We start from the raw sequence: 27,311 nt of genomic DNA on the forward strand, positions 1-27,311 counted from the left end.
CTTGAGCAAGCTATTTCTTTGTGTAACTGCTCAACCGTTCATGGGCACTTTCACATTTTTTTTAAATGGCTAATAAGCCAATTGTTTGTATGGAGACGTTTAGTGCTGGAGGAATAAGCCAGAGAACGATGGATATGAACCTATGCCAACAAGATCAAGAAGAACAAGTGAGGTTTCCTTTTATGAAGTGCACAGACAGACTTTAAGACCCTAAGAACAAAGAACAGGAAATTACAAAAATATAAAGGATTCAGGAGAGATTTGAGTGACTGAAGTATATTAGCGGCAACCACATAGCTAGTGTTCAGTCTTATATAGCCAGTTTGGTTTAGTGCTTAAGGCACCCAGCTAGAAACCAGGAATACTGTGACTTCAAATCCTACTTTAGCCATTAAAGCTAGCAGGGTGACTTTGGGCCAGTCACTCTCCTTCTCCTCACAGGGTTGTTGTTGTGAGGAAAATGGGAGGAAAGTGTGTTGGATATGTTCATCGCTTTGCATTATTTGTAAAAATGATAGAGGCAAGAGACAAATAAATTGTTGTTGTTAGCTGCAAAGTCATGTCCAACCCATTGTGACCCCATGGACAATGTTCCTCCAGGCCTTCCTGTCCTCTACCATCCCCTGGAATCCATTTAAGCCTTCTGCTTCAGTGACTCCATCCAGCCACCTCATTCTCTGCCATCCCCTTCTTTTAGCAATAGCAATAGCAGTTAGACTTATATACCGCTTCATAGGGCTTTCAGCCCTCTCTAAGCGGTTTACAGAGTCAGCATATTGCCCCCACAGCCTGGGTCCTCATTTTACCCACCTCGGAAGGATGGAAGGCTGAGTCAACCCTGAGCCGGTGAGATTTGAACTGCCGAACTGCAGCTTAGCAGTCAGCTGAAGTGGCTGCAGTACTGCACTCTAACCACTGCACCACCTCGGCTCTCAATCTTTCCCAGCATTAGGCTCTTCTCCAGTGAGCCTTCAATAAATATATAGATACAAATAAATAGATAGATAAATAATAAAAAAACTATGCAGGAACAGTTCCACAAAAATTACTCAGCACTTTTGTATTATTTATAAAAACCTAGCTACAGTTAACAATTTTTTAAAACAACAACAACAAGATGAAACTTTTTTTAAAAGAGCAAATGAACATAAATCCAACTTTCTCTTACAGGTGAGCTCTGAAATATTAATGCAAAATAAAATGGTGGAAAATAAGAAAAACTCAGTTTACCAATAATAACTAAAGAGATTTAACAACCATGATGATAACTACCAGCTCCAAACCTGTGAATGCCGCTTGGAAATGTTAATCGATTACACTAGAAACAATCTAAATACTAGTAAGACAAAGGAAATGGTGCTAGATTTCCGGAGAGGAACCTGCCCCACTGTATATCGAGGGGGGCTGTGTGGAGAGGGTTTCCTCTTTTAAGTTCTTGGGAGTGCTTATTAGCCAAGATCTCACCTGGAAAAAAACCCACATCTCTGGTGATTGGAAAGGCCCAACAGAGACTTCATTTCCTTAGAGTCCTGCGAAAAAATCAGGTGGAACAACGGCTGATGACCTCTTTCTATCCATCCACCATAGAAAGTGTCCTAAGTGTCCTCACGTATTGTATTACAGTACGGTATGCTGGTTTAACAGCTACGGACAGGAAGGCACTACAGAGAGTGATCAATTTGGCACAAGAAACCATTGGTTGCCCTCTGACACCACTGGATGACATCGCCAGATCTCACTGCTTTAGCAGAGTAAGGAAGATACTCAGAGATGATTCACACCCTGGTCAGAATCTCTTTGCACTTCCACCATCAGGCAGAAGGCATCAAAGTATAGCCAGCCGAACAAACAGGTTTAAAGATAGTTTCTATCTTTGGGCTGTCAGACTTTTAAATACACAATCACTCCATGCACGCGGTAGTTTTTTTTTCTTTTTCTTTCTTTTTTTCGTTTCTGCTATAATTTTGCACCAGTGAGGTTAAAACCAATTTCGTTGTATTTAAGTACAATGACAATAAAGATTATATTTACACTTAGATGTTGTGTTTCTTGGTCAAAGCCAACGGGAATTTTTGCTTCGCTTGTTCATTTTTTTTCCAGAAGGACTAAACATGTTTTTTCTTTTTTAAGAAAACTGTGCCATTTTTAAAGAAACCATGTTAAAGATACAAGAGGTGAATGATGTGGGGACTGTGTGGCATCTAGTCAGAGGTGGGATCCTACTGTTTAACATCTGTCTCCCTGAGCGTGCACTGCGCACATGTGCACAGTTTAGAGAAGACTTACCTTCCGGATTACTGCTTGGGAAGGAAAACAGCTGAGGCATCGCAATCCATTCTGCCGCACGACTCAGCTGAGAAGATAAAGGTAGGTAAAGCGCAGGGGCAGGCGGGAGGGCCAGCTTGCTAGTGGGAGCAAACCGGTTCGCTCCCAGCTGATCTTCGGAGCTACAGGTTCACCCGAACCAGTCTAAACCACTAGAATCCCACCCCTGTATCTAGTGCTATAAAATAAGATATGCCAAATAGGTCATAGTCCTTAGCAAATCATTATCTAACCCAGCACCGATTAGCAGCCTTATTGAACCTGAGATCTGCTCCTTACACAGCTGAGGAACAGATCATCTCATTGTCCTCCTATGAGTTATGTGCAGTTTCAGTGGTGGGTTTCAAATTTTTTTAGAACCTCTTCTGTAGGTGTGGCCTGATTTGTTGGAGTGGCTTGCCAGCCATGTGACTGGGTGGGCATGGCCAACTTGTAAAATGTGGTGAAATCCACTTAACAACGCTCTTGCTTAGCAACCAAAATGTTGGCTCAGAAACTCTGGCATTTGAAGCACACAAATCTTAAAACTGTCAAGTTACAAGATCCTTGCACCCCTAACCCTTTGGGAAAAAAACCTCAAGGGTGGCAGCTTTAAGACTTGTGGACTTCAACTCCCAGAATTCCTCCTCCAGTCATGTTGGCTCAGGAACTCTGGCACTGAAGTGTGCAAGTCTTAAAGCTGTCAAGTTACAAGACCCTTGCACCTCTAACCCTTTAGAAAAAAAAACCCAGGAGTGTTCAAACTTGACAGCTTTAAGACTTGTGGACTTCAACTCCCAGAATTCCTCCTCTCGCTCTTCATCTTGATGATGTGTGGACGGGCGGGGAGAGGGAGCTGGAACCGGTTCTAAACGGCACTGTAGATTTGTGGAACCTCTTCTATAGACGAGGTTAGAACTGGCAGGAACCCACCCCTGGTGGAGTTCCACTGCTTACACTGTGAGCTTAGAGAAACTGCCTCATCACAATTTATGATATGACAAGCCTAATGGTGTCCAATTTAAAGCCGGTCTCTTCACTGAAGTGAATGAAGACACTGACCTGACTCAGAGATCTTTGCAGGCATGTACAGTACTGAAATCCAGGGCAGAGAATCTGAGAATCTTTTCCAGCATTAGCTTCCAAAGGAATTTTGCTTCACCATCAACCATTAAGACCTAGGAATCTAACACATACTAGACATGGGGTGGCTTAGCATTTCTCCTCCTATTTTGAACAGTGCCCTTGCCTGGTTCTTTATAAGGAAGCTATCCATGCATGATGCAATGAAGGGTTTGTTTATCAGCCAGCTTATCCCAGAGCCTGATGATGATTTGAATGGGAGCAATTGGCCCAAAGTCAATCAGCTGACTTCCATCCCTAAGGGAGATCCAGAACTTTGATCTCTCTGCTCCTAATGCCACACGTTCAACTATTACACCAGATCAGCTGGACTATCTACTTGCAAAAGAGGGAGGGGTATGTGGGAAGTTTAACCTGACAAATTGCTGCCTGCAGATTGATGAAACTGACAAAGTGGTAGCTGATCTCACTGCTGACTTGAGAAAATTAGTGCACGTGCCCGTACAAACGTGGACAGGGATTATGGATGATGCGGGGTTCTTGGGGGGGCATCTTCCGGAACTGGAAGCAAGCCGCCTTTATGGCAGGCAGCATCTTCTTAGGCCTCCTACTACTACCCTGTTTTATCCCTGTCATCCGAAGTATAATCCAGTCCACAGTGGAGGGCATGACGCAGAAAAGGAGTATCAACATGGCTTTAACAAGCCTTGATATGCACTATTGACAACTCTGGTAGATGAAGAGGAAGAGTCTTTTGACAAAAAGAAAATAAAAAAGTAGGAGATGTTGTAATATAGTTTCTTGTGTAGGTGTGTGTCCCCCATGGCCCAGTTCATACAACGGCTTGCAGAGTCACGCTGAATCACACAGGAGAAAACAAACTCCTAGAACGCCATAACATCCTGATAGTGCATAACATAACATTCTGAGATGTGCCCTACCATTGATGTCCAGGATTTAACCATATATAGACTGAGCAGTAGATTAGAAATTGTACTTTTACAGGCTGTTTTTAAGCACATGCTATTGCTCCTCCTGCCTTTGTCCTATCTCAATAAAAGGGGCTCTCAGACCCCAATCTGGGTCGCTCCATCCCGAGAAAGGTTGTCTCCTGTCTTTTCTCCACATTGGCCTCATGGGCGAACCACGGGAACTTTACACTTAACATTTACTGCATCCTGCAAACAGTTTACAGAGGCAGGAGGATTAATTGAAGTTTTCTTTCTGATCTATTTCTTGATCTCGTTTTACACGCTCTTAATAGTGATAACTCCAGGAATTCAGGTTTCCTTCCTTGATGCAGATATTGTAACTATAGTTCCTTTTTTTATTTTTACCACCCTGTAATTCCTTGCTTCAGGGTGGAGACAAGATGACTGAATACAGCTGAGCATTTACTGGCTGGATGCTCTTTCTCACACCTACGTGGAGTTCGCAGCAGATTTTTTTCCCACCCTCGGAGAGAAACACCTAGGACTGAACTCTCAATCCTCTGAGTGGGAGGTAGTGTCTTCACTTCTAGGCCACTGCACCTCTTATATACTCTATATACTTGTGTACTCTAAGGCTCTATACTTCCTTTAAATTTTGCTCACTTAAGAAAAGTAAGAGAATACTGGTTTTCATCTATAGGGAAAATACTTCTGCATGAACTAGTATAGCATTATATGAAGTGAGGGGACACCCCCCACCACTTTAAATCTCATAGCCCATGAAAGCTTTAAGGAAGTTACCATGTCTCAGATCCATCTTAGTTATCCCATCTATAGTAGGAACTAAGGATACCAGGGATATGCAGCCAGGGGAGGCAGGGGAGGCAGAGCCTCACCACTGTCATCATGAAAAGAAAAAAATTGTAAAAGGAAAAAGGCAAGAGCTGAGGTCAGGCTGGGCTAATTACTGCCAGAGTCACCGTGGATGACTCTGCTTAACTGTTTAAAAAAGCCTCTTAAAAAGCGCCCTCTACAGGAGGAGGCAGGAGAATGACGTGTCTCATCTAGTCTGACTTTTTATGATCACTCGAGCAGAGTTAAGCAAGGGTTAAAAGCCAAAAAATTCCTGAAGTAGGTGAGTAGGTTCTCCTGCCTCCTCCTGTAGAGGGCATGCGCAGAAGCAAAAAACAAGATGGCGGCGCCTTAGGTGCCGCCGATAGAATCAGTTCAGGGGTGTGGCCAGCTGAGTTACTACCTACTCAGCCGAACCATCCAAACCAGTAGGAACCCACCTCTGGTCTAACTGTGCGCAATGCATAAAATATATAACACTTAGCTATCACACAGATAGGTAAGAACTGGGCTATCTCTTCTAGCTTTGCCCAAATGTGTTTGCTGAAACCCCCTAGATACCCTCTTCTTTTGGGCAATGATATATTTATATACTGGAAGAGAACCGAGGAAAACCTATTAATTCCATTGGTGGAACAAGGTGGAAAATAAAGCTAGTCAGATGTTGGATGTTCTACAGCCTCGCTAAGAAGATCAAAGGTATCACTTTATCTCCATGGTTTCTTTCGGAGAAAGAATTAGACAAATGCCTAAATCCACAAGACTTTTGTGGGGCTTGGTTACCATGCAACATGAGTAAGCCTATTCGAATAGGACCTTAAAAATATGTTGCTCCATGCTCTGGATAGTTAAAATTTTCATACATACGATGTGGGATGAAGTAGCAGAGTATGCGCACATAATCTCTAGTTAGGTCTCTGCCCAGAAGCCAACATGTGCTCATGGATTTACAAGGGTTCCAGTTATGAAAAACATTTAAATGTTTCTGTTACACATTTTGGTTGCCATGTTAACTTGGCTCATGCTGCCCTGATACAAACCCAAAACACCTCCTTACATAGTTGCTTTATGGCAGTTTCTTCCAGGCCAACAGAACCATTTAGTAGTGCATGTAGGATATTGGCAGGAGACTAAAATAACATCGGATTTACTGAGCACTTTAATCTAGGTTTAATAATTTTATGATTTTTAGACATTTGTAACAACCGGTGGGCACAATCTAGTGCTTATGGCACTCAGGAAAAGGAATTATGAGTAGCGCACACTGAGATTATACTGGATCAAATAACGTAGGGGTTCCAAGGGAAACTAAATCTTTTTAAAACCCTCAAACATCAGTTTAAGCTGTTAACTTTAATTTTATTTTAAATTCTTGTCAGAGTAATTGCATCAAGCTGGAATTATGGTACATTTTCTCCCTTTTTGGTCTAACAACACTTCTTCCAATTTTTAACTGTTTCGTGGAATTGCAGTTCAGCTGCTCACTTGTCAAAAGTAATATCTCCTTCTTTCTTGGCAAATTATACTATATGCCAGTATTGGGAACTTCAGCCAAAAATGACATGACCACAGAAGTGATTGGTATTATCATACTTTGGACACAACCTGCTGGCTGTGTTTACCATCATTCTGTTCTTCCATCCAACATCTGTTGCACACCTCGGTAAAGAGCTGTTGCCGCCATGGCACGACAAAACCGCGCTCGACTAAAGCGCGCCCGATTAAACCACGTCGCTGACGTCATCAGCAGGGCGACAACAGCGAGCGCGGAGAAAAAAGGGCGCTTTAAATAGCGCTTTGAAAGCAAGCCAATTCAAGTTAAGGTAAGGGTTAGGTTTAGGGTTAGGTTAAGGGTTAGGGTTAGGGTTAGGGTTAGGGTTAGGGTTAGGGTTAGGGTTAGGGTTAGGTTAAGGGTTAGGGTTAGGGTTAGGGTTAGGTTAAGGGTTAGGATTAGGTTTAGCGTTAGGTTAAGGGTTAGATTTAGGGTTAGGGTTAGGGTTAGGGTTAGGGTTAGGGTTAGGGTTAGGGTTAGGGTTAGGGTTAGGGTTAGGGTTAGGGTTAGGGTTAGGGTTAGGGTTAGGGTTAGGGTTAGGGTTAGGTTAAGGGTTAGGTTTAGGGTTAGGTTTAGGATTAGGTTTAGGGGAGTTAGGTTTAGGTTTAGGGGTTAATTTTAGCTTTAGCGTTTACAGCGTGCTTTTTTCTCCGCGCTGTTGTCGAGCTGTGATGACGTCAGTTACGCGGTTTCGTCGAGCGCCCTTTAGTCGAACGCGGTTTTGTGGTGGAACCTGTTGCCGCAGCCTATGTGTAGGACATCCCAAAGGTGCTTTTTCAAAAGGCAAGCTGGACTTTGTTTTTTCTTGAAGATGTTTCATTTCTCATCCTTCTTCAGTTCTGACTTCTTGGATGAAGCTTCTTGGATGAGAAATAAAACATCTACAAGGAAAAACAAAATCCAGTTGCCTTTTGAAAAACACCTTTGGGACAACCATGACCTGGATGACTAACAATCTCCATAAACAATACATAGGACCTACCTTCTTTGTCGCTTTTAATCATGAGACTTTATGGTTAGTGATATATCAAATCAAATCAATTGGTGTACAACCTCCTGATTTCATTTCCAGTTAACTCCATCCTGAAATTTGCATATCCAAAGTATTTATTCGGGAAAGTGGAAGAATGGACATCCATTTCCACACGCCTGTGTATCATTCATTTCTTCTTTGTTCAATGACCTAAAGCTAGATCCTGGCTTAAACATGTAGAAGAACTGGGTTGAATAATGCAATAAAATGGACTACAGGTGGGAGGGACCATATATTTTAAATCTCCCTCTCTCTTGTTGGTTTTCTCTTTCCCTCTAGAACATTAAGTCAGCGGGAAGCAGATGGAACTACATTCTCCCCAATTGGAATGTGTGTTGTGTTCAAATTATTACTTGCAAGAACATTTATGTGAATGTTGCAAAAACAGGCATCTTTAGCTTCCAAGGACAAAGCTCATTTAGGTATTAATAGAGTGATTCTATTCAGAGGTGGTGTTCAGCAGGTTCTGACCAGTTCTGGAGAACTAGTAGCAGAAATTTTGAGTAGTTTGGAGATGCCACCTCTGACTGGTCCCACCCCTATCTATTCTCTGCCCCCTGAGTCCTAGCTGATCAGAAGGGAATGGAGATTTTTGCAGTATCCTTCCCCCTGCCACGCCCACCAAGCCATGCCCACCAAGCCACGCCCACCAAGCCATGCCATGCCCACCAAGCAACGCCCACAGAACCTGTAGTAAAAAATTTTGAATCCCACCACTGATTCTATTGAAACATTACATTTGAGGGGATGTGATCCAGAGGTGGTATTCTGCCAGTTTGCCCCAGTTCAGATGAACTGGTAATGGCGGTGGCGGGAGGCTCCGCCCACCCATCCAGACATCGTTACAGATGCTCTGCGCATGTGCAAAAGGTTCTACAAATGCACAGAAGTGTGCACATGAGTGAGCAAGCAAGCACACACACACACACACACACACACACACACACACTCCCAGTTCTGAACCTCTAGTGAAGATTAGAGCATTTCATGCCTGATGTGATCATTCATTACATGTTCCAATATACAATTTAAGTCAATTGCATAGCAAGCATGTATATGGAAAAGCACAGATCCATCGCTGGACAAGGGGCCTCTGCATATCTGTGATCAGTTTTAATTTGACAGGATTAAAAAAGTGGATCATTCATGAAGATGCTGGAAGGGATCTGAATGAACACCTCCTCCACATGGAGGTGTTAAGTATAGTCTACTTAAATAATATCCTATTTTGTTTTGAGTTATAACTATAGGCTATTAAATGCAGGTTGCTAGCTCCATCTGTTTCCTTAAGCAGATGTTTTCTATGTGGTCAGGGTTTAGTGATATAAAAATCTTGATGATTCTGCATAGGGATATGTATGCAGTTTTAAGTATTCTGCATATAGATTTTGGGACTTGAGCCAGAAAATATAGAGAAATCCTCAAGGTGATTGTTGCTTGTTTTTTTCAAGCCAGCTTTGGCACTTCTATTAATGATTAAAAAGGGAGAGGGCAATTCGTGATTTCCAGATGTTTTGAAGTTTAACTTCCATTTTTACTTTGCCATTTAGCCCTGAAGTCCAAAATGTCATATCACTAAATTAACTACTCTGACCTAAATCAAGCAATATTCATCAACACCAAAGGCTAAAGTTTTGGAGAAAATTTGTAGGTAGATATCTTATGACAAAAAGTATTTAAAAGAAAAAAACAATCAAACACAAGGCTATTCCAATAATGTGAAAATGCAATTGACTGCAACAGACTGAGAATAGCAATAACACTTAGATTTATATACCACTTCATGCTGCTTTACAGCCCGCTTTAAGCGGTTTATAGAGTCAGCATATTGCCCCCAACAATCTGGGTCCTCATTTTACCCACCTCAGAAGGATGTAAGGGTGAGTCAATCTTGAGCCGGTCAGGATTGAACTGCCAAACAGCTGGCAGCCCGCAGCCAGCAGAAGTAGCCTGCAATACTGCATTCTAACCACTGTGCTGCCACCACCATCACTTTAAGAGAAATTCTAAATTTTCTGGAAAAAGAAAAAAAAACTAGACATACATGTCTTTTTCCCCAAATTATTCTGCAAGTATTCAGATCAGAAGTGGTATTCTGCAGGTTCTGACCAGTTCTGGAGAACCGGTAGTAGAAATTTTGAGTAGTTGGGAGAACCAGTAAATACCACCTCTGACTGGCCCTGCCCCCATCTATTCTCTGCCTCCTGAGTCCCAGCTGATTGGGAGGGAATTGGGATTTTGCAGTATCCTTCCCCTGCCATGCCCTTCAAGCCACATCAACCGAATCAGTAGTAAAAAAATTTGAATCCCACCACTGATTCAGATCATCACCAACAGCCTTAGAATCAATGGGGCAAGGACTACATACTTGTCTTTAGGAAAACTATACTGACTTGTAAATGATCCAATAAGGTCAGGTATTCATGCTTTGGATGACCATAACGGAGAAAAGTTCATCTCTATTTTTAAAGTTATATTGAGGAAGGAAACTGGGCATGATTATGACCCAGTTTTGACCCCCCTCGTCCCACACCAAAACACTCCAAGCCAAAGATACTTTACAGAATTTATTCACAGACAGACAGGTCCTTGACAGCAAACCGGCACAGATAAGCCGGGGCAGCAATCCAGCCTGCCAAGCTCACAATACTGTTCATCAAACATTAGTTAATGGGTTGACTTCTGCAAAAAGGGTGTGTGCAAAAGCCATCCTTTTATAGTCTGGAGAGGAGCCTAATGACCACCAACTGAGTGCAATTACCTCCTACAACTGCGCAACTGTTCCTGATGCCTATTAGCTCTTCGGTGCTGGGCATCCAGGAACAACTCACTGTTGGCATCCGTCTCACTCTCCCTTGTCTCCTCCCCACTGGTCCAAGGCTCAGGTGCCTCCTGGTGGCCAACCAGCCTCTTTGCGCCCTGCTCGGAGTCAGAACCCTGTCCAGAGTCCTCCACATCCTCCAGAGCTGACTCATAGGGCCCCTCGCTGTCGGAGTCTGGTGGCAACTCCAACGGCTCCTTCTGGGCTACAACAGTTACCCAACTTTTTTTCCTTTCTGAAGAATAAATCAAGCAGGTAAGTGCTGTCAATTAGGCTAATTGGCTCTATTTTCAGGTTGAAATAATGGTCAGGGCCATTCAGGCCAGGATAATTTCCCCCCCACAATGATTAATCATCAATAAAGTTGCTGGAATGCATCTTCCTAATCCAGGTGACTTTGGCTGCTTGAGATGGAACAAGAAACAATGGCCCCTTACTCACCCAAGTCAAGGTACATGATATCCACACAGCCAGCCAAATTATTTTAGCACATGAAACAGAAACCCCTAGGAACACTTTCCCATTCCCTGGCAATAAAATAGTACAATAATAATGAAATACTGCCTATTTCCATGGCACCCTAAACTATGCTTAATTTTAGGACCATTACTTATTGGACAAATAATTCTTTCATAATCAAATAAACTTTGGTATAGGAGGTGATGCGTAGCCAGGAATGCACTATATGCAATCTAAGAGACTTTCTGGCCTCATGACTCCTGCTTGAGGAGCACATGGTGAGTCTTTGCACCACCTCCTATTGTGCACCAAATGTGCCCATTCCTGGGCGAAGCAGGATCCTACTCTTGGTTATTCATGCCCTGGTCACCTCCTGGTTGGACTATTGTGATGCACTCTATACGGGGCTGCCCTTGAAGAGTATCTGAAAACTTCAGCTGGAGCAAAGCCAGCAGTATGAATAGTTATGTGTTTCTGATAGAGCCAGGGGTGGGTTTCAACCGGTTCGCGGTGGTCCCCGCGAACCGGTTGGTCGGCGAACCCAGAAGTAAGTAACTTCCGGGAACGGCGAAGGGCCCGCCCGCCCGCCCGCGTTCCTTACCCGGTTTTGACGAGTTCTGCGCTTCCACGCATGTGCAGGACGCATACAGCGCCTGCGCGATCCTCCAGGAGCAGCTGGAGCATCGCACAGATGCTAGTACGCGTGCACTGCGTGCGTGCACGAGGACGCTGCCGACCCCGTTCCAACCGAACCGGCAGCCATTTAAATGAGAGAGATAGTTAAGTAAGTAGGTAGAAGACAGATACAGTAGATAGATAGATGATAGATAGATAGATAGATAGATAGATAGATAGATAGATAGATAGATAGATAGATAGATAGATACCATGTTTCCTCAAAAATAAGGCAGGGTTTTATTTTCTTTTGACTCTCGAAATAAGCACTTGGCCTTATTTTCGGGGAGCTCTTATTATTTTTGAGGTGCAGGAGGCAGTGAGCATGGTCACTTCATGGCTGATGCTCTGTTGCAATAGTTTCAAAGGCAGCTTATTTTGGGGGGAGGGCTTATTTTAGTCCATGCACTCAAAAGCCCAATTCGGCTTATTATCCAGGGAGGTCTTATTTTCGGGAAAACAGGATAGATAGATAGATAGATAGATAGATAGATAGATAGATAGATAGATAGATAGATAGATAGATAGACAGACAGACAGACAGACAGACAGACAGACAGACAGACAGACAGACAGACAGACAGACAGACAGACAGACAGACAGACAGAGGGGCAGGGGCAGAGACAGAGACAGAGACAGAGACAGAGACAGAGACAGAGACAGACAGACGAACAGTGACTGACTTAAAGTAGAGACAATTTACAGTTAATCAGTATTTTGAAGGCCTGTCTCAAACTTTGCCAACCTAAGGCTCCCTAGAAGATTTGGGTTTTAACTCCCATTATCCCTTCCCGGGCATCACACAATCAATAGGAGTGGAGAGAAAAGATTAGGATGGTTAATCTATGTGCGCTAGAGTTTGTTCTACATCAACGAATGATTCTTTCTCAAGGGGAAATTCCAAGGCAAGAGAACTGTGATTTAGCATTCCTTCCTTATGCATGGCATCCTAACCGAGAGTGGTCTTCTGCCTTGACGTGCTTACAATTTAATAAAGAAAGAGAACATTAGAAACGGGAATGAAGTCAGAATGGAAACAGTTTTGCATTTCATGCATGTTCAGGAGGAAACCATGTTAAGTGGCAGGCAATTAACCTCCTTGCTGGCAAATGCCGAAGGTAAATAAACAAAACTGTTTTGAATAAAAGTCCTCCTATGACTTATTTCTGGGTATTGTTGCTTACTTCGGGCCAACTCAAACTCATCAAGTATACATTTCTGGTCGTATGTCTTTGGATTCTTCACCTATGAAGAAAGACAATCTGGGTGATGAACACGGGTCAGTTTCTCCACCAGCCGTGGAGACACTAAGGGACAGCCAAAGCAATTTGACTGGCAGTGACCTCAGCTGGCTGAGCACACTTAACATACGATAGCTTACATTCCCCGAGTTAAACTATAAGGCTCTTTATTCAGTTATTGAACATTTGATCCATTTTTGCTTGGGTGGATCGTTTGGAGAGTTTCTAACATTTTCAAGATAGTGAAAAATAAATGAAGAGCATTTGAAATGGACCTACGATAGAGACATAACAAAATGCCTTGGAGCCAAGTCTTTAGTCTATCTTACCTTTCAATTGTTGAGCCAGATCTTTGTTCCTTGGTCCAAGGGTTGAACACGAGACCTCCTGATGGAAGGTTTGGCCCCTGAATGATGCTCTCTCCTGATTAAGAACTGTACCAGTCACAGCTTTGCCTCTGCAGGAAGAATTCCTTTTGACGCAAATCCAACTGCCGGATTTTTGTTTATTTTCCCTTACCAACTATAGGAATAAAGAACGTGACCCGTCAAAACTGCGGAGGACAAAATCGTGCTCGACGAAAGCGCGCATTTGACGTCATCATAGCGCGACGAAAAAAATTAAAAATTGAAATAAAATTAAAATTAAAGCAAGCCGATTCACATAAAGGTAAGGGTTAGGTTTAGGTTTAGGGTTAGGGTTAGGATTAGGTTAAGGGTTAGGGTTAGGTTTAGAGCGTTAGGGTTACGTTTAGCGTTAGGTTAAGGGTTAGCGTTAGGTTTAGCGTTAGGTTAAGGGTTACGTTTAGGGTTAGATTTAGGGTTAGGTTTAGGGTTAGGTTTGGGGGGGTTAGGGTAAGGTTTTCGCTTTATTTTTACATTTTTCGATCACAGCGCGATGTTTTCGTCGCGCTGTGATGACGTCAAATGCGCGCTTTCGTCGAGCGCGATTTTGTCCTCCGCGGTTTTGTGGTGGAACCAATAAAGAAAAGGTATGGTTGTGTCACACACGAATCACTGAAAATTAACCTTATCTGACTGACAAGTACCCATCAACATTAATCAAGTATAAATAACAGCCCAAGTCTATGTAAAGGTTAAACTTAGCCTACTGTGTTCAATATTCCAAAGTAATTTATACATAACTGTGTAAAAGGATAAGGTTGAGAGAGCAATTGGGAATCATTTACTGAGGAGTAAATTCTACTGGATTTAGTGGGAATTACAAAATGTGGTTTTGACAGTCCAGCTAACATTTTGGGGGCACAGTGGTTAGAATGCAGTATTGCAGGCTAATTCTGTCACTGCCTGTAGTTTGATCCTGACCAGCTCAAGGTTGACTCAGCCTTCCATCCGTCCAAGGTCAGTAAAATGAGGACCCAGATTGTTGGGGATTCTGTAAGTGTGCTGTGAAGCACTATGAAGTGGTATATAAGTCTAAGTACTATCACTATCTTTCTGCACCTTTCCTGGACGTGGAAACCTTGTTCATCATTTCACCTTCATCATTTCTTATTTGGATTTCTGCAATGTTCTCTACATTTAAGGGCTACATACAAGGGCTGCCCTTGGAGATCTTCTAAAAACTACATCTGGTCCAGCATACAGTGGCATATTTCGTACTGAGCATCCAGAGGTGGGTTCCTACCAGTTCGCACCTATTCGGTAGAACCAATTCGTCAAATCTACCGAACCGGTTAGAAGAGGTTCCACCAGTGGACCCGGAAAGCAGGCCACACCTACAGAAGAGGTTCCAACAATTTTTGAAACCCACCACTGGTCCTTGGATATGATTATTCTACACTATAATGCTCCTATTTATAAAACTCAGTGCCTCTGTGAAAGGTAAGGATGACTACTGCGTTTGTGGTGCAATCAGAACATTGCATGTGTTGAAGTGGTTTTAACGCAAACCAAAGATGCCTTTTAAAAAACAAGTTGACATCATATTCTTATGCATGCCAGTGCTGTGTGTGAGGTAATTTAAGGTGGTTCTGACAAGTGTCGTCAGCATCTTCATATCCGGTCACATGGGCGGCAAGCCACTCCCATCCGGTCACATGGGCGGCAAGCCACTCCCACAAAGGAGGCCACACCCACAGAGTAGGTTCGAACAATTTTTGAAACCCACCACTGTGAGCATCCCTACTTCACCCATATTATACCCTTATTGTGCAAACCGCACTGCTTCCAGTTTCCTTCTAGATGCTATTCTGGATGTTATTGTCTTTAAAGAGCCAAGGTGGCGCAGTGGGTAGAGTGCAGTACTGCAGGCCACTTCAGCTTACTGCTATCTGCAGTTCGGCGGTTCAAATCTCACCGGCTCAAGGTTGACTCAGCCTTCCATCCTTCCGAGGTGGGTAAAATGAGGACCCGGATTGTTGTTGGGGGCAATATGCTGACTCTGTAAACCGCTTAGAGAGGGCTGAAAGCCCTATGAAGCGGTATATAAGTCTATCTGCTATTGCTATTGCTAAAGCCCTATGTGACATTGGACTTATCTGTGGGACTGTGGGTTGTTTCATATGAGTGTGGCCTGTGGTGCATGTTCTGCTTTTTGTTTATTGGTTTTACTGCATTCGGTTTTTTATTGCACTACTGGTTTTATTTTTGATTATAAGAAACCCAGAGTTCGGTTTATGCTAAGCAACTAGACAAATGTTTTTAATTCATTAATTAAGTTCAACGGAACATCTTTTGATGGCAGTTCTGTTGAATTCTATGAATTTTCATCCATGGTAACAGGATAGGGTAGCACAGTAACTACCATTCTCATTTACCATATAATCCAGAAAGTGCATTTCAAACTAGGCTGCAATATCTCCAAAGGGAATCAGTGAGACCTAAAAATATTCAGTGTTGAGTGGATCATACCTCTAGTGGGATAAGTGAGCCAACTTGATGGAACAAGGGAACAGAATCACTGGAACTAAATGCTTTGGAAACGGGTAAAGGAAAAATGTTTGGAATAAAGCTATACTTCATAGTGTTGAGTGTCTGAGCAGAAACCAAGACAACTTGCTTTGCGGTTGAAGCTGCTGTTGTACTTCCAGAAAGGCAAATTAGAGAACTCCTAGAAGACGTGACCAGATCACATGGGACCTATCCACAAACCCCAGGCTGGAGATCCTTGTGGTCTGGATCTCAGTTTCAATCAAAGCAAGATGAAGAATTATCAGCACCATCATTGTCTTTGCAGATTCCTGCCTTGACTGCCTTTCCAAGGCAAACCTAGGGTAGGTACCTCCAAACAGCCAAGAGAAGAAAAGGTTGGAAGGGGGAACTTTGGAACTCAAAGCAGATGGTCTTGTGTATCACCAAGTGGGCCTCCTCTGTGATGTAGACTGAACGAGCTGTTTGGGAATGGTTCATTAGATCTAGAATTGCTTAACTAAGTAAAGAGCCGAGGTGGCGCAGTGGTTAGGGTGCAGTACTGCAGGCCACTTCAGCTGACTGTTATCTGCAGTTCAGCGGTTCTAATCTCACCGGCTCAAGGTTGACTCAGCCTTCCATCCTTCCGAGGTGGGTGAAATAAGGACCCAGACTGTGGGGGCGATATGCTGACTCTGTAAACCGCTTAGAGAGGGCTAAAAGCCCTATGAAGCGGTATATAAGTCTAACTGCCATTGCTATTGCTATTGCTATAAAACTCCGGCAAGAATTATAGTGTTTCATAACTAGCATGGCATTGCTTGAAGTATTGTGTTCCAGTGCTGGATTTCATTTAGCATGTTACACGTTTACCTGCATGACAAAAATGGACATAAGAGAAGTGAAAGGCAACAATGAGAAGCCCTTGGGGTTGGCAAGCTCAACAACCAAATCCGATGATTTCAAACCCATTACAGGGACTAATTTTTTTCAGCCACAGTTAACTCTCTGTTACAGATCTGTTGGGAAGAGAGGCCGATCTGATTGGAATGTTCCAAAGTTTTTCAAAGTTTACCCCTGTGTGGGAAGAGAAGACAGTGGCCTTTGGACTGGGGTGTGCATCAGAGTTATCTGACAGAATCAGCTGAATTTCTCCTGATGGGAAGGATCAACTGAAGCTTATTTGTTTATCAGATGCAGGAACTCCTCAACTTATAACCGCAATTGGGACCAGGATTTCCATTGCTAAGCAAAAAGTTTGCTTAGTGAATCGTGCCCAATTTTACGATTTTTTCTACAGCTGTTAAATAAATCACTGCAGTTGTTAAATGGATCGTGCAGTCATCAAACTGATCTAGTTTTGCCCCATTGACTTTGCTTGTCAGAAGCCGGCTGGGAAAGTTGCAAAGGGCAATCACGGACCTTGGGATCAATAGCGCAGCACAATTCGAACACTAATTATGTCTCTTATTTTTCACGAGGATCCTTTTCTTTAAGATCTTCACACTTGTGAGAACAATGGTCGCAGATCACAACATGCGAAAGATGAAAGCTAAGCTTACTCTCACTTCAGAAATATACAAATAGCAATAGCAATAACATTTAGAACTTATACACCACTTTACAGTGCTTTACAGCTCTCTCTAAGTGGTTTACAGAGTCAGCCCTCAACAATCTGGGTCCTCATTTTTACCCACCTCGGAAGGATGGGAGGCTGAGTCAACCTTGAGCCTGGTGAGATTTGAACTGTCAAATTGCAGGCAGCCGGCAATCAGCAGAAGCAGCCTGCAGTACTGCACTCTAACCACTGTGTCACCAAGGCTCAAATGTTTAACCATAGGAGTGGAGTCGCTTAGGATGCAGAAGTAATTAGCAGCTCTCTACACATTTTCTAGCAACCAAATCAAACTCAAGAGATTTTCCCTGGGCATCTTCTGTGCTGTTATGCTTCCCCCCCCCCCCCCAAAAAAAGCCTGCATTGATCTTCTCTACCGTTCTGTACAAGGCTGTTTCAAAGATGGTATCCACTGCTTTGAATCTGCCAGGCCTGTTTTCTTTGTTTATGGATATATCTGTTGCCAACGTTTCTGCTCACAGGATCTTGCCTGCTTATTCAGACTGTCTACTAATGGTGCCAGTGGTTCAGCTTCTACACAATTTCGACAAATTGAAAAAAAAAAAAGCATCATGGGCTGCCATTTGATGATGTGCCCAAAGACATATGGGGAAACCATTGGTTCACAGGTGTTCCTAGTGCCTTTGGTTTCATTAGAGTGAAAAATGACTTCAGTCTTGGAAGTCTGGGCTGAGTTGGCTACATCATTATGCATCGTAGAAAGAATTGCTGTCCTTTTTGGCACAGAAATGTATAAATGTCAAATCTTGGTAAAGACCAAAAATGTTGCTGTGGGTTTGTGGGTGAAGAACATGGGTGAAATTACTGGTTTGTTTGTTCTTCAATGTGCCAACCAGAATGAAGTTTTTTCTTTGCTAAGTCTCTTGCCAATGGCATACGATAAAGAAGATATCAGTTGCTCCATCCAGACTCCTTAAACATATTAGTTTCTCAGCAACTGTCTGGCCTTAATTTTGTGCTACTGGGGTCCTTCTTCATGCTCTACATATTTGTCTCAGTCATACCATGTTTTAGAACCGTCTCACACCCAGAATTTAAAACCATGCCTAATTGGCCGTCTTCTTTCAAGGGCATGAATTGTTCATCAGCTATTACTTCTATGCAGTGTTGAAAGGTAGTGTATCTGTGTGTTTCCCTATAAAATGGGGTATAGTGACCAACATGTCTCTCACCCTGGCAATTTAACTGACTACCATCATCTTTCGCTTATTATTTTTAAGATAGAGACACTCTGCTTCCGTTGTGGCCCGCCAGCAGCCAGCGGAGCTAGCAGCAGAATCAGACAGTGAGGAGGTTGGGGAGGAACGTGGGTCAGTCCTCAAGGCTGGGGAAGGCTCAGACGAGGGCTCTGCATCAGAGGCAGTGATGGGGCCAAGGCCGTCTGGCAGTTCTCAGCTGCCTTCGGAGCTAGACAGCAGTGAGGCAGAGGAACAGCTGGAGCCTGTTCCCAGTGTGTGCATACACAGCGCTGCAAGAAGAAAAGAACAGCTAAGAAATCAGGATCAACTTGGGAGTAAAGCCACGGGTGGAAAGTGAATGGCCCTTCCATAGGAAATTAAAAAAGAGTGAAAGGGGAGTGAGCTTTTGCGGGAAACAATTTGTCTGTTCCTTTCAGGAGTGTGAAAATCTGTCCGTGAATCTCAGGGACTCTATGCCAAGTTTTTCCTTGCACAGCACTGCTTTTGGAAAATATTTACATGGCAGCTTTCCAAGCTAGATAAGGTCTGTGGTCACAAATTCACCTTTGAAAGACTGTTTGCCACGGGTTTTGTCAGGACCAGGAATCTGCTTCATGCTTTTTGGGGAAGCCTAGGTCAAAACAGCTTCCGAAGCATTAATGATAACCTGAACAGCGCCCAATTTTTCTCACGTTTTTTCACAAGCGGAAAAAGAATGTCATGTAAAGTTAGGTCTGTCCATCTGCTCAGGCAGTGATAGGTAGTATGTGATTCTGCAGAACTTGAACCTGTCAGGCCTGCAGTGGTTCCTTTAAGAATCTTTGGCCTGCCACACTCTCATTAAGGAGGGGGGGGGATAGCAAGGGGTAGAATGTGTTGTTTTCAAAATAAAAAATTCCTTTCTAGAAGCTCAAGGTCATCTTTTGTCTCCGCACCTCTGCACCTGACCAGAAGCAGCTGGGTGTAGGTGCTAGCGTGGAAGAAGAAGATTGGACCATGTGATGGATTGTGGGTGTGGGGACAAGATCATGAACTTTTAACTGGGTGGGATTCTGATGTCATTTCCAGAATTGGGATTCCATAGCAATGTGCTAAGATGTCTGCTTTATTAAATTGGAACTTTAAGGAAAGTTTTGCCTTGGACTCTGATTTAATTCTACATGATACTTGGAACACTGACAGAACCAAAACCTTTCCAAGACAACCCGAGCCAAAACGGTGATACCCATGGTAAGGGACATGGAGAGTTTCACAACACGTACTAAGTTTAGAGCTAACTCAGAAATGATGCATCTATTCTTTAGCAGCATAGCTAATATACCTGGGATGGAAAGGTAACCGATCTTGCCCTCCTTTGGGAATGTGATAGATTGCAGGTAATTAGGCAATGAAATAAGGAGACTGAGGCTGAATCATAGCTACGGAGACTGTGTGATTTTTGCGAAATGTTGTGGACATTTTAATGGGTCACAGAAAGTAACCATATTCCAAAGTATCTCTTCCAAATCAAATCCAAAACACCCAGCAGATCATTAGCTCTGGAATTTTCTCTTTGTATCTTAGCTTGTTTACAGGATGATCATTTTTAGAGAAAAACGTGTTACATTTGTTTTGAAGTATACGCTGCAGCTTTCGGTGCATTTCTCTCAATGGTAGGAAAATTGTACAAATTATTTTCATTAAGAGAGCTGAAGGCTGGAAAAAAATGAGGTCGTAGTACTGGCACATGGGGCTGGATCTACAGATTGGCTATCCCTGCCTTTCATGGACAGGAAGAGATTATCAGTAACTCTTATCTGTGGCTGTGACTTCTCTATGACTCATCACCCCCATATATTGGGAAGGAGAATCTCAACAGTGATATGGGGGGAAATTTGGTCTTCAATTTAGATTCCAAATCATTCAGGAAACTTTCACAACTACAGAAAGCAATTTCATCTACATACCCCTGCTTTCTTAATAAAGAGGGTGTTGACAAAGGTGTTCTAAAAATACATTTTTTTAAAAAAAATGTATTAATTGCACATATCAATTGAATTGAGATAAATGTATTTATCGAAAACTGGAAACAGCCATTTAAAATTGGAATAATTCAGCTCAAGTCCAAGCAGCAGAAGAAGGGCTAAGGAATGGCTTCCCATAGGAAAGCTCTCATCCATCCAGATCTGAGCAAATGAGAATGCTTGTAGAGCCATGGTGGCGCAGTGGTTAGAATGCAGAATTGCAGGCTAACTCTGCCCACTGCCAGGAGTTCGATCCTGATCGGCTCAAGGTTGACTCAGCTTTCCATCTTTCCAAAGTCGGTAAAATGAGGACCCAGATTGTTGGGGGAAATAGGCTGACTCTGTAAACCACTCAGAGTGCTGTAAAACACTATGGAGTGGAGTGGTAAGTGCTATTGCTACTGCTTATAAAGTACAGGGAGAAATATTGGGGAAATGTCATTTCTTCACATGCTATTTATAGGTGAATGGCCTAACATAGGAGCCAGAAGCAAAGGGAGTGTGGGTGGATTAATTCAGATTACACAGATCCAGAGGTGGGTTCCTACCAGTTCGCACCAGTTCGGTAGAACCGGTTCATCAAATCTACCGCACCGGTTAGAAGAGGTTCCACCAGAAAGCAGGCCACACCTTCAGAAGAGGTTCCAAAAATTTTGGAAACCCACCACTGACACACACAGACACACAGACACACAGACACACAGACACACAGACACACACACACACACACACACACACAGAGAGAGAGAGAGAGAGACAGGCAGGCAGGCAGGCAGGCAGGCAGACTCACACAGAGAGAGAAAGAGAAAGAGAAAGAGAAAGAGAAAGAAAGAAAGAAAGAAAGAAAGAAAGAAAGAAAGAAAGAAAGAAAGAAGAAAAAAGAAAAAAGAAAAAAGAAAGAAAGAAAATTGAGAGCGAGATGAAAGAAAAAAAGGAAAAAGGGACAGAGAAACAAAAGGAAGGAAAGAGAGAGAGAGAGAGAGACAGAGAGAGAGAGAGAACACATGGCCGGCAAGCCACTCCCACCAGGTCACATGGCCGGCAAGCCACTCCCACAAAGGAGGCCACACCCACAGAGTAGGTTCGAAAAAAATTTGAAACCCACCACTGGTGGGTGGGTTACAAAAGAGACCGTTTGATTCAAGTCCTTACCCTTTTTATACTCGCACAATTCACTTTCAGCTTTTCAGCCTCATACATTTCCATGACAAGCCACACCGAAGAGATAAAACAAGGCTCTTCTTCTAGAGAATTGTTTTTCAAAAAGAATTAACATTGTGTTCATTTGATAAGCCTGAAAAACATTTAAAAAAAAAAAACCCTAAATGAACTGGTCATTCTCTGTAAAGCCAGTCCCATTTCATAACTTAGTAGCTGTCTCTCCTACAAACAGATAACCTTTAGGAAGTTCCCCAGGAACTTCAGATGCGTCGTTTTTCCTTTGCCTCATAAGCACACGGTTGACACATGGTGAATTTGGCCAAGCCACTGAATTCTGTGGAAGCGCTCTAGCCACAAGATTGCGTTTTATTGGACAACAGCAACTCAGATAGACTATTTCACAGTGATTAATGGGGCTTATCACTCTATTAATAACTGCTGTGTTTTCTGTGGTGACCTTAGATTGATGTAATGATTCTTGTGTGGTTGAATAATACTACAATGGATAATGCTGGCTGGAAAATGTGTTAGTCAGGTCAATTGTGTTGGTTACTGTGTCACAAGAGGAGCCAAAGGATGACCCTGGCTTTCCATTTTTGTCATCTCTGCAAAATGAGGAATTTTTGTGGAATTTTGCACCTGCTTCCAAGGAGCAGGCGTTGCATTTGCTTGGTGTTTTTATAAAACAGTAGCAGTGGTGGGTTTCAAAATTGTTCGAACCTACTCTGTGGGTGTGGCCTCCTTTGTGGGAGTGGCTTGCCGCCCATGTGACCGGATGGGAGTGGCTTGCCGCCCATGTGACCGGATATGAAGATGCCGACGACACTTGTCAGAACCACCTTAAATTACCTCACACACAACACTGGCATGCATAAGACTAGGATGTAAACTTGTTTTTTAAAAGGCATCTTTGGTTTGCGTTAAAACAACTTCAACACACGCAATGTTCTGATTGCACCACAAACGCAGTAGTCATCCTTACCTTTCACAGAGGCACTGAGTTTTATAAATAGGAGCATGATAGTGTAGAATAATCATATCCAAGGACCAGTGGTGGGTTTCAAAAAAATTTGGAACCTCTTCTGTAGGTGTGGCCTGCTTTCCGGGTCCACTGGTGGAACCTCTTCTAACCGGTTCGGTAGATTTGACGAATCGGTTCTACCAAATAGGTGCGAACTGGTAGGAACCCACCTCTGAACAGTAGCATTATGCAAACACAAAGGAAAAGAAAAAAATGCAAGTATTTGTGTTTGCAACTAGATTTCAATGAAACTGAAGTAATGCATAGGGAGGTGCTAGGAAGGGAGGGAGGGAGGGAGGGAGGGAGGGAGGGAGGGAGGGAGGGAGGAAGGAAGGAAGGAAGGAAGGAAGGAAGGAAGGAAGGAAGGAAGGAAATCTTTGACTCCATGTTAAAAATAACTGATATCAGACAGGTGGGAATGGTGTAAACCTGACTCTGGATGGAAGTGTATATAAGAAAAAAAAAAGGATTGTGTTGAAATTAGCAAAATGAAAACGTATCCTAAAGGTTTCCCTTAGAAGCTAGAACAATGGTGCAGGTATAATGTAGATGCCTAATAGAGAGAGAGAAAGGAAGAGATCAACACCATCATTTTTATATGTGTGCATAGTTATTGTTTTAAGTGACAATTAAAGGTTTACCATACCCTGGCATTTAGTAACCGAACTCTCTATGACCAGCAGATGGCGCACATTCTTAAAGATTCTGATACTTGTCTCACCTTCCCATCCCCCCCCCTCTTTTTTTCCCCTTTTACAGTATACAAATGTTCTTTTAGGGTAAATTTGTACAGAACTGGTATCTTTAAACGACCCTGAGAAAATAAATTGAAACTGTAGATATCCAGTGAAGCATTTAGGCCCAGGCGTTTCCTATGACTGATCACCTGGGGTCGGAGGCTAGAGGAAGAACCTCTATATAGGATGACCTTCATAGGCTCCGCTTCAAGCATACATGGCTATATTAAGAGTCAACTTCCTTTGCTTTTATGTGTTTCAGCTGGGATCCTAATATTATAGCCATGACTGTATCGGTGCGTTTATTTTTACACTTTTGAAAAAGAATTTTCCTAGGACTCCATCAAAAAAACAGGAAGTATGAAGGGATGCTCCTAGGTAAATTTAGTCACGGCCTTGTTCAAATGCGTATCATTTTCCTGGAGTGCTGGTAGAAACCTCCTCCATCCCTCGTTGGAAGAAATGTCCTCCCGGGTTCAGTTCCAAGCGGAGAGAAAGACACTGGAAACATGGTGGCTGTTTGGAAAGATGGTTTTGAAGGTGGACAGGATCACATGGTTTGAAGATGTTGGATGAAGAAAAAAAGGGAAGAGTGTGCCTGAGTTTTATACCCTCTGTTGGGCTTTTGAATTTGAGCTTGTATTCTGATTGGTTGTCAGACTCCCATGGGGCCATGGAGGGGCAAATCTGTAGGCTGTCCTGAGTCCCAAGCTTGGTTGAACCTTGCTGGGTGATGATGTAATGAAAGGGCTTTGGACAATTCCTGCTATGGTTCTACCTGGAGGAGGTAGATCTTTGTTATGTAGAATAGACTGGCTCGGGCCTTAATGGTCCGTTGACAAAGGTGGGGGGCTGGGTTTTTGCCTCTCTTTTAGGGAAAACATTCTGCCCTTTTTATAGTTTCTAAAATATCTCATTTTCTTAGGAGAGGGATGGGTGCTAACTTCCCGTGGCACGACAAAACCGCGCTCGTCAAAATAGCGGTGATAAAATCGCGTCGCTAAAGCCGCAACGTCATCACCGCACGTCATCACCGCCGCGACAACAGCGCGGCAACAAAAGGGCACTTTAAAACGGCACCGTGGCAGAAAGCCGATTTAAATTAAGGTAAGGGTTAGGATTAGGTTTAGGGGTTTGCTTTAGGGTTAGGGTTAGGGTTAGGGTTAGGTTTAGGGTTAGGTTTAGGGTTAGGGTTAGGGTTAGGGTTAGGGTTAGGGTTAGGTTTAGGGTTAGGGTTAGGGTACTGAGTGCTTCGGAAGGCGCGGATTTGCCCTCCGCGATTATGTCATCGTGGTAGGGTCGCATTTTTCCTTAGCGCTTCGAACGGTGCGGATTAGCCCTTCGCACTTATGTCTCCGCGGATAAGGGCTTTGCGGTATTGTGGTGGAACCCTAACTTCCTACAGTCTTATACTCAATGGCTCCATCAGGTAAAGGTTGTTAAGAACAAATTCCAAGGCATCCCTTGGCAGACTGAGCAAGAGGCCACCTAAACAACAACGATTTGGCCTAGTAGATTTTGAAATCTAGAATCACAGACAGAGGATGTTCACCAGTGCCAATTCATACCCCGCGGCTGTGACTGACGTGGGGAAACCACCAATGAGGGTTTCCGGTTATGGCATTTAGGAAAGCTAGCTTTGTATAATGGGAAGGTTTTGGTGAGGTAGGAAATAGTAGTTTTTAAAATTATTTGGTGCGACTTCCAAAGTCCCAGTGGTGGCTCTGGTGGCATTTAAAAACAATTTTTAACTTTTGCGGCTAAAGGTTAAACCAACACTGTTAAGCAAAATTTGCTAAATATGCTATTTAAAAACAATGTGGGAGATTCAACTTAGTTATGCTTCAACCACTGATACAAAGTTAAGGCAGTGTCTCACACCAGCATCAAACTAACCAAACTCTGTTATCAGGGAGACTATTCCACATCCGTTAAGCTGCCTTCTGATATAGGAAAGATACTTTCTAATATTTAATGCTGAAATTTCACTTTTAACTCAACTGCCAGTCCCTTTCCAAAAAATACCATTAAGTAGGATTCCAGTTTCTCTTTTTTTGCCAGCAAAGTATCTTGGCATAGTATTAAGATCAATAGCTTTCAGTGAATTCCTCAGGAATCAGAATCCAGTTCTAGAATCAATAATCCAATGGTGCCTTAAATTGGGATACATTCTTTCTCATTTTTTCCCCTTCCATTCAATCATGTCCAATTCTCAGAGACTGCCTGGACAAGTCCTTGCAGTTTTCTTGTCAAGGTTTTCCAGAATTAGTTTGCCATTTCCTTCTTCCCTGGGTTGAGAGAGGACAACTGTCCCAAGGACGCCCAGCTGGCTTTATGTCTCAAGTTGGACTAGAACTCACAGTCTCCTCGTTCCTAACCTGATGCCTTACGCATTACATCAAACTGGCTCTATTCCTCCTTTAGAATAAGAAAAGTATACATTTGGATTTATGTAAATTCATTTGACCTCAGCGAATCTTTCTTCTCTGCGATCTGCCATACGATATAAGGAAGAGCTGTCTAACATTGCCATCCTACGTTCAAAAGAAAAATAGGGTTTGCTGACAGTTTGTTATCATTCGTCAGACTAATACAACTCTTTCTGCGACTTGGAATAATATTACTATATGGTCCCTTTGATATGCGTGACTAGGAAATGAAAACAAGATATGTTTACCTTTTTTGCTAAGCAAGGAACAGATTTCAAGCCTGCTTCCAGGAGCATATTCATTCCTTTCTACTCAGTTAATCTCTCTTTAGAATTAAGGAGATTATTTTTAAAAAAATAAAATAAAATTGTATCTTATCTTTCTAGTTTGGCAAACACTCAAGATGGCTAACAACAACCAGAACAGAATGTGAAAAGTTAAATTGATTAAATTAAACTTAACGTTTAAATTAATGCTAACATTAAGGAATACACTTAAAAGCATGGCAAAAGGGCTTATTTTTTTCACATTTTCTAAATGCTGAGAGAGGAGGAGCAACAGACAATCACAAGAGAACACATTCCACAGCTTGAGAGCAATCTAGGAGTAACCTTTTTTTTCAATAGCTGTAAATTTAAGTTTAACAGTAAGGCTATCTTCAGAAGAACATTGAGTGCAGATTTTAATAGCTAGTAAGACTGTCATGAAATACCCTTCAATGCTTAAGTCCCAAGTTCAAAAGTCAATATCAAAAATGTTACATTTGTCCAGTACATAGCATGTTTTTCACTGTTGTAGGGGCCCGTGATTTCACAGCCTAGCTATTGCATTTGGCACTAGTTAATACTTTTCATGGTATCCACCTTGATCCCATTCTACTAACCAAGACATGATATACCGTATATACTCGAGTATAGGCCGACCCGAATATAAGCCGAGGCACCAAATTTTACCACAAAAAACTGGAAAAGTTATTGACTCGAGTATAAGCCTAGGGTGGGAAATGCAGCAGCTACCGGTAAATTTCAAAAATAAAAATAGATACCAATAATGTTTTTGAATATTTATTTCAAAGAAAAACAGTAAACTAGCGGTGTATTCAATGAAATACTTCACTCACCTCATGATGCTGATGTCCCGCTGTGATGATGATGTCCCGTGCAGCCGCGGGAGCGATGTCCCGCCTCCTATGACACACGGCACAGTGATTCCTATCATTGGATCACTGTACCAGAGGAGGTGGGACATCGCTATGTGGCTGCTTGCCATAACAAGGAGGAGGTGGGACATCGTTGCAGAGCGGCAGGAGGGGGAGGAAGGGGA

This window comes from Thamnophis sirtalis, unplaced genomic scaffold (genome assembly GCF_051295495.1).
Source record: "Thamnophis sirtalis isolate CommonGarterSnake01/CBP01778 unplaced genomic scaffold, rThaSir2_p1.2 scaffold_5, whole genome shotgun sequence".
In the NCBI taxonomy this organism is placed as follows: Eukaryota; Metazoa; Chordata; class Lepidosauria; order Squamata; family Natricidae; genus Thamnophis; species Thamnophis sirtalis.